General features: G+C 46.0%; 1 protein-coding gene across 1 annotated transcript in view; it reads right to left on the bottom strand.

The window, feature by feature from the left end:
* The window catches only part of SETD5 (SET domain containing 5), a 68,398-nt gene extending 55,080 nt beyond the window's left edge, over positions 1-13,318 (bottom strand). The window contains exon 1 of the mRNA XM_082487775.1: positions 13,109-13,318. The gene's annotated coding sequence lies outside the window, so the exon portion shown is untranslated. The remainder of the gene's footprint in view (positions 1-13,108) is intronic.
* Between the last annotated feature and the right edge of the window lie 609 nt (positions 13,319-13,927).

Genomic DNA, 13,927 nt, shown 5'->3' on the forward strand with positions numbered 1-13,927 from the left:
ATAAAAATATTCCATAGAGCAGTAAATTAAAAGCTGATTTCATCTCACAACCTTCTATACAGCTAGGTGTGTCCTTTCCAAGTTACTATTCCAGATACTTTAAACCTCCACTGCTAATGCAATTTCTCCAGCACAACCATTTCTAGTGTCAGAGTAACGTGCCTTCTTCCTCCTAACTCTTGCCCTCTCCACCCAAAACAGGCATGCCCCCCCCACCTCCTACACCCAGTCCAACTTCCACAGAATAATCCAGGCTGGAAAGGGCCCCTGAAGGTTAACTGACTGAAACCCCCTCCTCTTCCCAAAGCAGGGCCAACTTGGATCAGGTTGCTCAGTGCTTTGCTCATTTCTTCTCCAGGGCCACTAAGTGTTTGTGTAACTATGCATTTTAAGGCCAAAAATAACCTTCTGATGATCTGACTTTCCACCTAACAAAGACTGGAAAATCTCACCTAGTCATTTCTACACTTGGCATCGCAGCTTACAAACGGGCTAGACCATGTTTGTCAAGCACAGCCTAAAAACCAGCATATGAATTTCCACAATTCTTTGGGGGAAATTTAAAAACATGCAACAGACTGCAGTCTAGAGGTCCCCAGGCACCATCAACTCAAGCCATTAAGACTTCACAGTGAGCACAGTACATTTGTAGTTTTTATGAAAAAAGTGTAAAATATTTTTTTTAAAGCTAAAGCTACATCAAACGCTTTCTTGAAAGCCTTTGAAGAATGCTTCAAACTACCCAAGTGAAGCTCCAGCTCTAACTACACCTCCAAAGGAAACTGTTCTTCCACTGCATACACAGGTGACTTCAGATACTAGCTTCCCCAGTTTAATGAAACATGTATTAGTGGCAAATGTATCCATATAATTTTAAATGTTATCTTCCATGTTCACAATGGTAAGATTTATCAGCACCTATCTTTATCAAAATGTTTATTTAACAATGCATTCACAGCACCTGTTTCCTTGACTACCTAAGTAAGGATGTCCATCACCCCTTAACTAGCACAGAATCTTTCAACTCACACAGGCCAGTTCCTACAAAGCTTACCAGTTCTTACTTCAGTCACGAACAAGCATCTCCCTGCTCCCTCCAAACCCTCCATAATTATGTAAACAAAGGATTAACATGGACATATATTTATCCATACAAAAACATGCCAAAATAGTCAAAGCTATGCCCCTTTCCTTAAAGAATAGCTGTATGAAATCAAAGTGACTGAGAACAGGGCTGGATTTAATGTAACAGAATGAACTACTACACTGAAATTAGAGATATTAGCCAAGATCCTGTGATCCTCTCATCTTACATTCTTCCATAAGCATCAATTTTTGGCTGTGTCAAAGGTGAACAAAACCTTCAGTCTGACTTAGGAGAGTCACTCTTGTTCTCATGTTACGTTCTTTGCTGTTCTGTCTGGGATTATCAGTGCTGTATTCCCTGCCAACAGCAAGGAACCTCTTTAAACCTGGAAAAAATGTGGATCAGAATAAAAATAAATAAATAAAAAAAAACACCACGCACAAAACCATCACATGAGTAAATGAGGCTTGACAGCATGATGGATGCTGCAGGTTCACAAGTATGAAGGCACTCCTAAGAAGATGGCTTGCGCCTGTTACAGCTTCACATAAGCATAAAAGACTGGTTTGCCGCATTCAGGAGGGAGATGCTCAACTATTTAGATTGGATGCATTTTATATAAGGCTGAAGATGACTAAGTCACAGCTGGACAGATTATATTCTAGAAGCAAGCTATGCGCTCCTCCCTGTACCTTAAACACCAGCGTTTCCTAATCTGCATCTTTTCTCCTTTCCCTTTCAAACACAAGATGATGAATTCTAAGAAAAGAATAGCCAGAAAATATTCAGGGCAACATGCTTTAACCGAGAGGAATTTTGCATGTATCAGTCATCATAGGGCTAATTTGATTTTGTCATTATGGAAAAACTGAGAACTATCAAGACCTCAGCAGGGTAACAGTTGGATAGGAGAATGATCTCAACACAGGAGGAAAACAGCACAGACAGGAATTATCTTCCTGAATAATGCAGATAGACTTTGTGTGCACTAAGCATCAAACACAGTTTGCCAAGATACTCTGAAGGCCCCTTCACATAGTTTATCAGTCCTGATGGCCACAAATCAGTAGCAACATTGTTCTTAACCCAAACTATCTTGTAGCATTACAATGCTAGTGAAAACAAGCAGGGAAAGTACCCTGGCTCATAGTACCACACTTCCCCATCAACAACTCACACATGAGATTTTTTTCACCTGTATCCACTACACAATGTACTCCCCACCACACCTATAAACATCAGTATTAAAGCCACTGATTGCTTTACTGAAAGAAACCAAAGGTATATGCAGAAGCAACACAGCACTAAAGAATACAGACACGGGGCAGAGGTGAGGACTGGCACGGATGAGACAGCTACCTAAAAAAGTCCAAGAGAAGCAATTTGCACCACTAGACCAGGAGTCAAAAAAAAAAAAAAAAAAAATCCATGTTTTACCTCAACGCTGCCTATAAGATGTCCATGTAAGCTAATCTCTTTTCTGTGCCTTAATTTTCCTATCAGTAAAATCAGAATACTACTTCTGAGATGTCACATGCAGTGTTTTGAGCCACACACATGAAAACTAGAGCTAAACCAATAGAATTAACCAGAAAAGGACTAGGGACAAACTGTCCTGGTAAAATTGCATCTTAAACATTTGGGTGGAAAAAAAAAAATTTAAACCATGGTAGCCATTTCACTCATTTCATTTCATTTCATTCATGGCCGGTACAGGCTAAGGACCCATGCACACATCCCGAGTGAGAAGCAGCAGCCTCCCAAAAAGCAGGGATGATGTATATAACCAGAGAGATTTTAACCTAAGCTAAATTACACCTTCTCAATACTAACAGAACTCCGTAGCAAGTCCCATTGTTCAAGATGAATTTTTATATTTTAAACCCACATACCATTTCAGCAACAACTTTCTTAACAACTTAGGTAACTTTGTTTTACAAAATGCTGAAAAGTTTCCATCATTTCTCAAATATGTGTCAAGGCCATTTATTTCCTCCCTCACAACCTTCTCTTCATGTAAAACTGAAAATATCAGAATTCCTTGCAAATGTTACCCCAACACAGTAACTCTCATGGGAACAGCCTACTTCACTATCGCTCAGTAAAGGAGTGATGCCTTAAACTCACACTGGAAGAAGAACAGAAAGCTACAAACTTTGCTCACAGGAACAGCCTGCTCCTAAATCACCCCCATCCATCTTCACTGTGTGACACGGTTTGAAAAGAAGGAGGAATTTTCAGTCAAAGGATTTCACTGAAAAGATCCTGGTTACATTTTCATACAGTTCTGCAAAACCCAGAGAAGTCACATCAACATTTGGACATGCCATTTAATTCTCCCTGCTCCTTCAAGGTCATCTTCTCCATGTGTGATTCAACAAATTTCTGCTGACCAGTTTCAAGCTATGCCCAAGAAAGGCCTAACTAATGACTGCAGGTTTCAATGTATAGTCTCGCTTTTAGAATACACTAGCACGTTATTCTTTATTAATTTATTACTGCTATCTGTGTATGTAAGACTTAGAAATACAGGAGGAAATAGGAACGGTGACACATTAATTTCACTCTTACATTCTCTGGCACCTTGTGGGGAAAGTCTTTTTCCAGTTTGTGAATTTTTCATCTTTGTACAAATTCTGTATCTGAACCCACAGTAGCCAAAGAGAATCCACCAAACAGTGGACTTGTGCTGTCAGATGCAAGCACTTCTGTGCTTGGCTTCTTGAATTTCTCTGACTTACCCCATGTGTTTCCAGGAGCTAAGCTGGAAAGGTAACAAGCACCACTCTTCCAGCAGCACTAACGGCTGCTTCCACAGGTGTATAAAGGATGCCATCAGCTTGGGACTTTGGCATCCAAGTGTCTCCCACCCAAGAACAGCCTCTCCAAACAGGACCATCACAAGGTAGCATTAAGGTATTTCCTTGACATATCTCACAAGTCATTGTTTTAACCTCAGAGATCTTTGTACTGACATGACACTTATCTAAAGAGACAGGTTTGGTATGGCATAACTCAAAACACAATATCTATTACTTAGTAAAACTTCCCACTTTCTGCCCAGCCACTGTCAGATAAAGGATGTGTCCCAACCCTGAGCACTTACCTGGGTGCACGGGCAGGGAGTGAACACAACCGCTCAGATGAAGTACACGGGAACTCTACCTATGTGTGCCACCCTACCGCTCGCCTAGGTAATCAGCTACCACACTGCAAAGTCAGAACAACTGCTATCAGCCGTGATGCATAACACAGCAAATTCAATCTGCTTAGTTCCTTTATTGCAATGTGATTGATTTGGGGCTATTTGTGAAGATTTTCATTAAATAAAAAAAAAAAATTACCCTCACAACAGATGAGATTTCTTGCTTATGAGACACACTGCTCATGCCCAACATGATTTTTTTGCACACCAGTATGCATTTGGAGATGTCACGACATGCTAGCGTTGAAAGAACTTTATTCAAACTCAAATAGCCAAAATGCTGCCTCAAGTTTTACCAGACCAAATAGTCTCACCAGGTATGAAACTAAAAGCCTCAACTCACAGGGAGCACACAGAGCAGCACACACTGGGATTTTCAATAGAGACAATTGCTCTATTTCAAATATATGCTGTTATAACCAAGTTTTCCATATTAAAGAAATAGAATTCAGGTTTCTGCTGCAACCGGCCTTGGCTGAATTAAATTTTTGCATTGTTCCAGTCACACTTGTGTCTCTATATATTTTCAGCAAAGCTAGATGGAATTCATGTTATGGGGTTTTTTTACTACTATATTTTTTATAATTTGATTGACAATGTATCCTCAGTAATTAATAATTTTCTGCATGCCTGGATATCTCACAAGTCATAATGACTGGCAAGTAAATGCAAAATGAAGACTTTCTAATTACCAAGTTAAAAAAAAGATAAGGAACATCGCATGGTGCATTTATTTACACAGATTTGAATACTTGCACATTAATTAACATTTTGCCATCTTCCAAAATGAGATATCACTTCAGCTCTCTACTGTATTTACTGTCTACAAAAGTATACCTACAAGAATTTGCTATTTTGAAAGTTAAGCACCATGTGTAAGTTATAACACCATTCCTCCATCACAGATCAAGCCTACATTAAAATTCCTATCTGACCAACTTCCTGAGCAAATGAGAGCAGACGAAGGAAAGACTGCACTGCCAATTTTCAAGCAGGGGACTAAAGGTTTGTCTAAAGAAAGCACTCAATGCACAGTGACCAAGGGCAAAAACCCACATTATTTCACAGATTGCTCACCACATGGTGGATGGTGGCTCACTCTCCTTTAAAAGGAGCGTGAAGTTCCAAGGGACAGCCTGAGCTGGCAGCACTGTGTGCTGCCATTGAAAGGTGAAGACCCTGCTCCCCTTCTCCAGTCCCCACCGCACCCTCTGCGCTTCCACCCATACGCTCTCCCCTATTTATTTTGTGAGGGCTCTGGATGCTTGTCAAATCTCTTGGTGAGCCAATTCAGTTCACTATCTTGGCAAAAAAAAAATCCAGCAAAACCCAAAACATCAAATAACCCCAACATAGCTTTCTGCTGGGTTAGCAAGCGGGAGGAGTTCAGAAAAGGGATCCAGCGAGAACCAGAGCTGGCAAACAGAAAAGGCAGAACTCCCTGTTGGGTGGGAGAGGAAGGGGGAGCAAAACTTCCCCCATTCAGCTGCAGAGCTGTTGGATGTACTCAGCTGTCTCGTGTAACTTCACCCTGAGTAACCTCACTCGCAGGGTGCAGTTCTGCAATAGTTTCAGGCTGACTTCAGCTGGCACAGCTTCAGTGCAGCCTCCCCATCCCTTTCTGCACTGGTGCTAAGCTGACCCCACAGTCGAGCAGTTTAGGCAGAAGCCAGCAGAAAACTCTTACTTCCATAAATGAAATGCATTTGTTTTCTTCATGGTAGCCTTCCTGAATAGTTCTCCACTGGGGCAGGCATGTGCCAGAACAGAGGCAAAAGCAATGGTGGGAAGAAGAGCAGGACTGTTGCAGCAGCACATCAGGTCAGCTTGAATTGCCATGGAACCGTATCACTAGTGTGCACCAAAAACCTGAACAAAGTTGTGCAAACGCTATACAGTGCTTCACAAACACCCATTCCAGTTTAACACACAAATTCCCACATATGAGCAAACCCTGAGGTGGATATTAGAAGAACTGCACAACAAAGCGAGTTTGTGGCAAGCTCAGAACCTGACTTTCACCCTACAAGTATCTTTGTTCCCTATTAACCTCCAGGCCATCTTGAACTCCAACATCCTTGAAATTCATGAAACTGCAAGAGAACTTTGAATCAGAAAGCCAGTCTCCTCTACAGTCAAGCAGAGCCTACTTAACTTGATCAAGCAGTTGTCTTTCCTTCAAAGGTTCACTTTAGCTGTATTTATACAGGAAGCTTCCAGATCTTTACTGTGGCAAAAGTTAATCTACAGCCACATTACCAAGAGCATTCTTGCAGCATGATTATAAGTTATTCCAACCTAATGCCACCAAAACACAGGAAATAATTTGTTCTAGTGTCTTTAGTTAAACACCACATGAATGCAAAAGGCTCATATACTCTTCCAAGTATCTATAAATTGACACTGCAACTCAGGTTGAGACACGCTAACTATTTTAAGGGCTCCATGCTGAACCCCCAGGGCACTTCAGTTTCCTAAATCACTGGTTCTCAAACTTTTCCCAGTGTATTCCTTCCTGCCTACAAGCAAGGATACATTCTCACCTCCTCACTCCCTCCAATAAAAACATTCGAGAATTGCTCCTTGGGAGCAGCTTCCACATTGGCATCCTGAAGGGGTACCGGTCCTAGAGAGTGACCTAGAGCATTGCCAGAAAGACGTAATTTGGGAAGAGGCACAGCTGGGAAACAGGGCCACACTGAAAAATACTCCTCTGCTCCCGCTCTCTGCACTACCTGGAGCTGTGATGAGAAGTCTCAGTCCTCCTGGTCCCATCCTCCTACCAGTTATCACCTCTGCAGCTCCCATATTCTGCTCCCAGAAGCAAGCTGTGTCTTTCCCTCCTCCAGTCTTCCTTATCCAAATATTTCCATGCAACTCAATCCTCAAAAATCCTTCTGCCACTTATTTTCATGATTCAAAGTCTATGCAAAACCAAGAGACCACATTATCTGACACCAACAAACTTAAAACTCCAAGCTGCATCCTGCCTTTTTTTTTTTTCTTTTACTGAATCACCATCAGCAGGCACGTTCTGTTAAAAAGTCTGATGACCAGGTCTCATACTCCTTCCCTATCAACAACTTGCATTTCAAACCGCTCACTTCAAAGTCAAGAGGATTCTTCTCAGTACCAGAACTTCAAACCGTTTTCTGAGCTGCTGGCATGGTCACCGAAAAAGTTTTGTCCTGTAAATCAGCAAGGCTGCCGAAGAAAACCATGGTATGAGCTCCATAAGGACAACAGGAATAAGCCTGAGTCACTAAATGAGCAGCTACCAAATCCAGACAATATCTTCTTGTCAATGCGTATGATTGCAATTGTAATCATGGTCTAAATATGAACACATCAAAAGCACCATGACCTTTCTACTCTGAAATTACTTTGAAATATTTTAGGGCTTAAGCATTTTGGTTTTAAAACTAACTCACATTCTGTCTCAAAAGGCTGCTTGTAAGTGAAAAAAAAAAAAAAAAAAAAAACAACAACTAAGTTCCCTTAGAACAGGATGAATAAGCAAAAAAGTTTGCTGCCTTGAAAACTGCATAGATCCGACTGCTTGGGATACCTCCCCTTTGCTAAACTTAGCCCTTCTGTGACCCTTGAGAAGGAATGCAAGACCTGTCTACGTTATCAAGTTTATAAGGATTAAACTTTAGCATAAACAACAGATCACTTCTAAACTTCACTCTAAAAGCCAAATTCCTGACTATTTCTCAATGCCACTCTTCTATGTTCCTCCCTCTTCCTTCTCCCTTTTTTCTTCATGTTTGGTGAATGTGGGTCTATTAGACTCCTGACCACAAAAGAAATTACTTCTGCTCACTAAAAAGCTTGCCAGTCAAACTGCTGACAAGTCCTCCCACATTCTTTCACCTTGAAGTCTGAGCATATCAGTACCCTTTTCTGAGTATTTCCCATATTGCTCATTAAAATAATTGGGGTTTGTGTGTGTTTGGTAGGAAGAAAATGAAACTCACCAAGAAAGTTTTTCTTTCTCAAATTTATTATTTAAAAATATTATTTGTTTGTTCTACTGTTTAAGCATTTAAATTAGATTTAAGCATCAGAAAGTTGCAGATTTACAATTTAAACAACACTGACGCTCCTATAGGGCTTGTGGCAACAAAAACTAGCATTAGGGCTATTATTTGCTCCAGATTTCTTCTTTTGGGCTACAGCTTTTCAAGTTCAGACTCAACAGTTGAAGTGAGGGAAAAATCCCTTTAGCTATTTTTGTTACAGGAAAATAATACTTCACCACTAGCTCGGCTGGAGGGGAAGGGGGATGATGAACAAGAATCTCCTGATTTGTTGTGTAGATCATCCTCCGAGACAAAAAGCATCTTTACTAATTATAGAAGAAAAAAATTTTAAACTAGGAGCAGTTGAAAAACTGTTTCTCAGCATGCTCAGTGGGCATTAGCTGCGATTTCAGCAGCTTAGTAAGTCCCACCCCTGCGTGAGCTCAGCGGGGAGGCCAGGAGCACTGCACATTCCCCCTGCTCAGCGGGGACAGGGGCTGCCGCTCAGCTTATTTGCTACAGGAATACTGGAAAATTGCCACAAAAATAGCAAATCCTGTGGAAAAAAAAATATCCAAACAACAAAGCACCACCACCACCCCTAAAAAAAAAAAAAAAAACAACAAAAAAACCCAAACCCCAAGAAACCCCCAGCAACTTCAATAAAGAATTAAGAAAAGAGAAAAAGTGGAAAAAAAATAGCTCCCACAGTTTCAAGATGTTGAACTCTTGCTGCATTATGGTCTGGGGCTTTTTCCATGATCAAAATAAGCAAAAGGTGTAGGCTAAGCCAGATTTATACAAAACTGCCTCTAACAATGTAAGTGCAAACTTACTGTGCACTAACTCTTGCCACAAGTCAGTCATGGAAGCCAAAGACTGGGTGTAGAATCTGTAAGAGCTTTAACATCCATAGCTTTTATTTTTTTAATTTGGAGGAGAAAAAACTATACAGACCAGTAAAACGCAACAAAGTCTTTATTTTTAAATCAAATAGCAGCTAAAGTTTCATAGAGGCAACTGAAATTTAATATCTCACATGCTATACATTTAAACAGACATTTAATGCTTTCAACTCCGGTACCGCTACTACATCTTGTATACATAAAAAAACTTTGCCTATTGCAACCTTTCTTATATACTGCACATGACATGAAATTTCACTGGCAAGATTTCAGAGTTACACACACAAAAACAGAAATGTGCATCTGTAATACAGTAATATTGCTATGAGAACAATGATTTTTGAAGTTTCAAACCTCTGAACACTCATTATGTTTGTTTTACTATTGCCAGAATAGATAGAAACATTTTTATCTCATCACATCATTCAAAATAAGTTTATAGAAGTCTAATCACCCAAAATGGGAGAAAGGATAGACTGGTCAGACTCATAAATTACATGGCTGGGACATCACACACTTGCTTCTCCCTTGCATGCTTCACACCTGGAAGTTTGAATTAAAAAAATGCCACCTCTCACCCCCCCCAAGAGCACAGGCTTTTGCACACTCTTAGATATCAGTTCGATGTCATCTCTTTCCTATGTTTTTTTTTCAACTTTTGACACATTACTTTTCAAAAAAAGATCTGGTTGTAACTAAGTCCTCTTTCTAAAAAAGGATTAAAACGTACACGGGATTTCACTGCCTCTCCTTGGGGTGGTGAAATCACAGACATTAGCTAACATATATTACTTTCAGGTCACTTGGGATATGACAGTATAACGAAAAGCCAGGGCCTTGTCAAAGCGGTGCCAGTTATTCAACAGGATGCGAGGCAGCAGATTAATTCCCCAATATAACACACTGTCCTGGTTTGAGAGGCTGCAAACAAAGACTAAGGGGCCATGAAGATCACTTGCTGTATTTTATTAAACTGAGGAGCTAGTTTGTGTACTCACAAAATCCTAAGTCCATTACTGTTGTCATGTCACTCTGTGCTAGGCAGAAGATACCACATTCAGCCCCAGTGATAGATGCATTTTAGGTGGGTTAAAAGTCGCCCATTCCACCTTGTGAAACAATTTGGGTGCTACAGATCCTCAAATATAAGAGCTACTCGGAGTTTGGCATCTACCACAGGACTGCTGCCAGTCAAGCGGATTTAAGAGCATATTTTAATCTCTCTCACGTTATTCTGGTCCTGGAATTTTTGCTTCAAGCTCATAGTAATTCTGAGTTTGGTAACTCAGGCCAGGGGCAAGGGGCTCCCCATTACAGGTGTTAGTGTACGAAGATGGCAGTTGTTTTCTAATGCTAACGTATTCCTATTTCCCACACTGCGTACCTCAACCAACAGTTTCATCTTTAACAAATGCACTGGAATACACAGATAGCTCCAAGTCAACAATATAATATCATACAGACAGCAGCCAGTGCCAAATGGTTAGTTAAGCAGATAAGAAAAGCACTCATTCTTCCTTTAAAAAAAAAAAAAAAGAAAGAAGAAAGCTACTGCAGTCAAGTAGAGTGAGTGTGGGGATAGAAGCTGGCAGATTCTACAGTACATAGTCACGTCAAAAATGGCCTCCTGCAAACTGTTCCTTCATCAAGCATTTGAGTCAACCGAAAGAGGAATCTTCCCCATTATTCACAGGAGGTTTCACCCCACTATTCCACCGCAGAGCAGCATTTGCTATACATTTTGACATACAACAGCCTAAGAAGCGCAGAGGATATATTTTACTCTGCAGTAAAGGGAAACTCCTCTCCCTGCTTTCTGTTTGCAGTCCCAAAGTTGAGCCGAGCCTTTATTTTGACTGTTCCCTGGTCTGTGAATGGAAAATCCCTTCTCAGCACTAGCAGGCTGGTGTCTGCTGCACACACCCACTGCACACAGCAGAAATTCCAGTCAATAAGGCAAGTGGGGCCCAGGCGATGGAAGGGGAGGAAGGAGACACACAAACAATAAGAAAAGCATCTGGCTCTGTTACTGGCTGGAAAGGAGACTGGAGTTCAAAAGAGACACGACTGCAGCCTTCAGTTAACAGGAAGATCATATCAATTCTCGCTGTCCTACTTTTCACACGAACCAAAATATCTGGAAAGGATAACTCACGGTTTCCAGCCAACACTTTAATGCAATTGCATTAAATCAAGAACAACGATGAAACCCACCTTGTAGGTTTTTGTCGCACCAGACCAAAACATACCCCCACTTCTGCTTTGGACCTGTGGAAACGGCCCAAAAAGTAAAGCCTTTTGCTGAATGTGAGCCAGCCATCTCTCCACCACCACACTAATGGAGGCTGCTCTGCTGTCCTTCCCTGGAGATAGCAGCCAAGTCTACTGAAGCTTCTCTCATAGCAACCAGAGCTCCAGAGCCAACAGCAGCTGCTGTCACTGCCTTCAACGCTTACCCACAGGATCCAGAGCAAAGCAACACCCTCCTCCCTGCACCTCTAGAGAAAAAAATAAAAAAAAACCAGAAGGCTGGCAACAAGATGACTTCCTGGGTCAACCACAAGAGAAAAAAAAAATCCTAGTGTTTCCTACACAAGTGAAAAGGGAGAATCTCCAATTTCTACTGAAGAAATAGGAAATTCCTTTTCTGGGTTTAGGTTCTGGCAGTAACACCCAGTCAGGGTGAGGGAGAACCGTCTGAAATCCACGATGTACCAGCACACCATCAGACACCCAACATAGAGTTCTTCGAGCCCCAGCTACATCCTTCACACCAGGAGAGGTATTTGCCCCTCACCCCAGCCCAGCTGTACCCTCAACGCTCCCATTACATCATGGCCAGAGCCCGCAGCCGCCACCACAGCCCTGCAGCACCCCGTGCCCTCTACAGACCCGCAGAACAACCCCCTCAAAAAAAAAAAAAAAAAAAAGCCCACCCGAGGGATTCTAGTTTCGGGGAGAGGAGCGCGGGGCCGAGAAGCGGCTGGGACACCCCCCCCCCGCACCGCCAGTACACCCATTTCCCCGCTTGCACAGGGCCCCACGCGGCCTCGCACCTCGCCTCCTTCCCCCCCCCCCACCGCCGCTTCCCCGCCCGACCCGGCGGTGAACTCCGGTCACCGGCACCCAAGGACGAGCCGCCGGGCGACAGTGACCTTGCCGGTACCGTCGGAGAGAAGGCGGCGGGGGGTCGGAGCGGGGCCGGGCAGGGCGGCCAGGAACCCACCCCGCGGCGGCCACGCGTGACGGGCAGGGAAATGCAGGAGGATCCCCGCTGCAGCCCCCGGCGGCGGGAGCGGGGGGTTACGGGGGAAGACGCTGCACGGGCACCATGAGAAAGCAGAAAATGCAGGTCAAACACCGCCTCCCCCGAGGCCCGGAGGGGCCGGCGGCTCGGGGCGGGCAGCGGCGGCGGGGGCAGGCAGCGGCGGCCCGGAGGAGGTTGCCCCGAGACGGACAACGACCCCCGAGGCCCCCCGAGACAATAAGAGGGGAAAAAGGGGAGCGGAGCAGACCAGCCTACAGCGGGGCTTTCCCCGGCCACCGCCTCCACCGACAAAGCCCCGCGGGCGGGCCCGGCCCCAGCACCGGCCTGCCACCGCCGGCCCGAGCTCGGCCGCCGCGGGCGGGAGCGCACCAACCGGGACCGCCATGATGGCCCGCACGGCCGGGCCGGGCTTGCCCCGCCGGGTCGGGTCGGGTCAAGCCGGGCCTCTCGGGTCACTACCCCACCGCCACAGCGGGGCCCTGACGCCCAGGCCCCCGACGCAGGATAGGGCGCAGCGGCGGGCCGCGGCCCGCTGCGGGAGCCCCCCGCGACCGCCCCAACATTCCCTCCCGCCAGCCGCCCCACCACCGGGCACGGCCGGTCCCCGCCCGCGCCTACCTGGCCGGCCCGTTCCCCGGGCCCCCGCGCGGCACTAGGCCCGGCTCAGCGCCACGGCGTCTCCTGGGCAGCCGGCGGGAGCAAGCCCTCGGCGGCGGCAGCGGCGGCGCCAGCCCCTCCCCCTGGCAGCAGTAGCGGCGGCTTCTCCTCAGGCCGGGCGGAAACGGCACTGGGCGCACGGGGATCCCCGGCGCCGGCGCCAGGGGCGCCCCGGACACGCCTACTCCCGCTTCCCGTTGGCTGCCACGGCGCTACACCCCGCCCCACCGGGACGCCCGCCGCCGCCAACACCCCGCCCACCCACGCTGACCATTGGTGGTCTCGGCGCCCGGCCCCGCCCGCTCTCCCTCCGCATTGGCAACCGCGCGCCTGCCCCGCCGCTCGCCCCACGGTCGTGGCGTCCCATTGGCGGGCGGAGCTGCCAGTCGGCGGGAGGTGGCCGCCAGAGTCGACGCGCTGCAGCCGGGCGGGCTGCGACACTACCTGCCGGCCCCAGACGCGCTACGTGCCGAGGGGCGGAGCTCGACGGGGCCCGCGGCCGCCCCCGCCGAGGCGCCGCTCTCCGCGGGGTAACTCCCGCGTCGGGACACGTGGCAGAAAGAAGGGGCGGCGCGGGCGGCCGGGATTCCTGGGCGGCAGCCGCCGCTGCGCTGCGCGTGCGCGGGCCGGAGATGAGGGGGGAACGCACACCCACCCAGCCCCCGTCCGCGCATGCGCGGCGGTGCGGGCGCGGGGCCTGCCGCTCGGCACGTCCGCTCCACGGGGGGAGGGGGTGTCTGCAGGGTTGGGGTCCCGTCATGGGGCGCGCGAGATGGTAGC

Source organism: Vanellus vanellus (assembly GCF_965231255.1).
Source record: "Vanellus vanellus genome assembly, chromosome: 9".
Lineage (NCBI taxonomy): Eukaryota > Metazoa > Chordata > Aves > Charadriiformes > Charadriidae > Vanellus > Vanellus vanellus.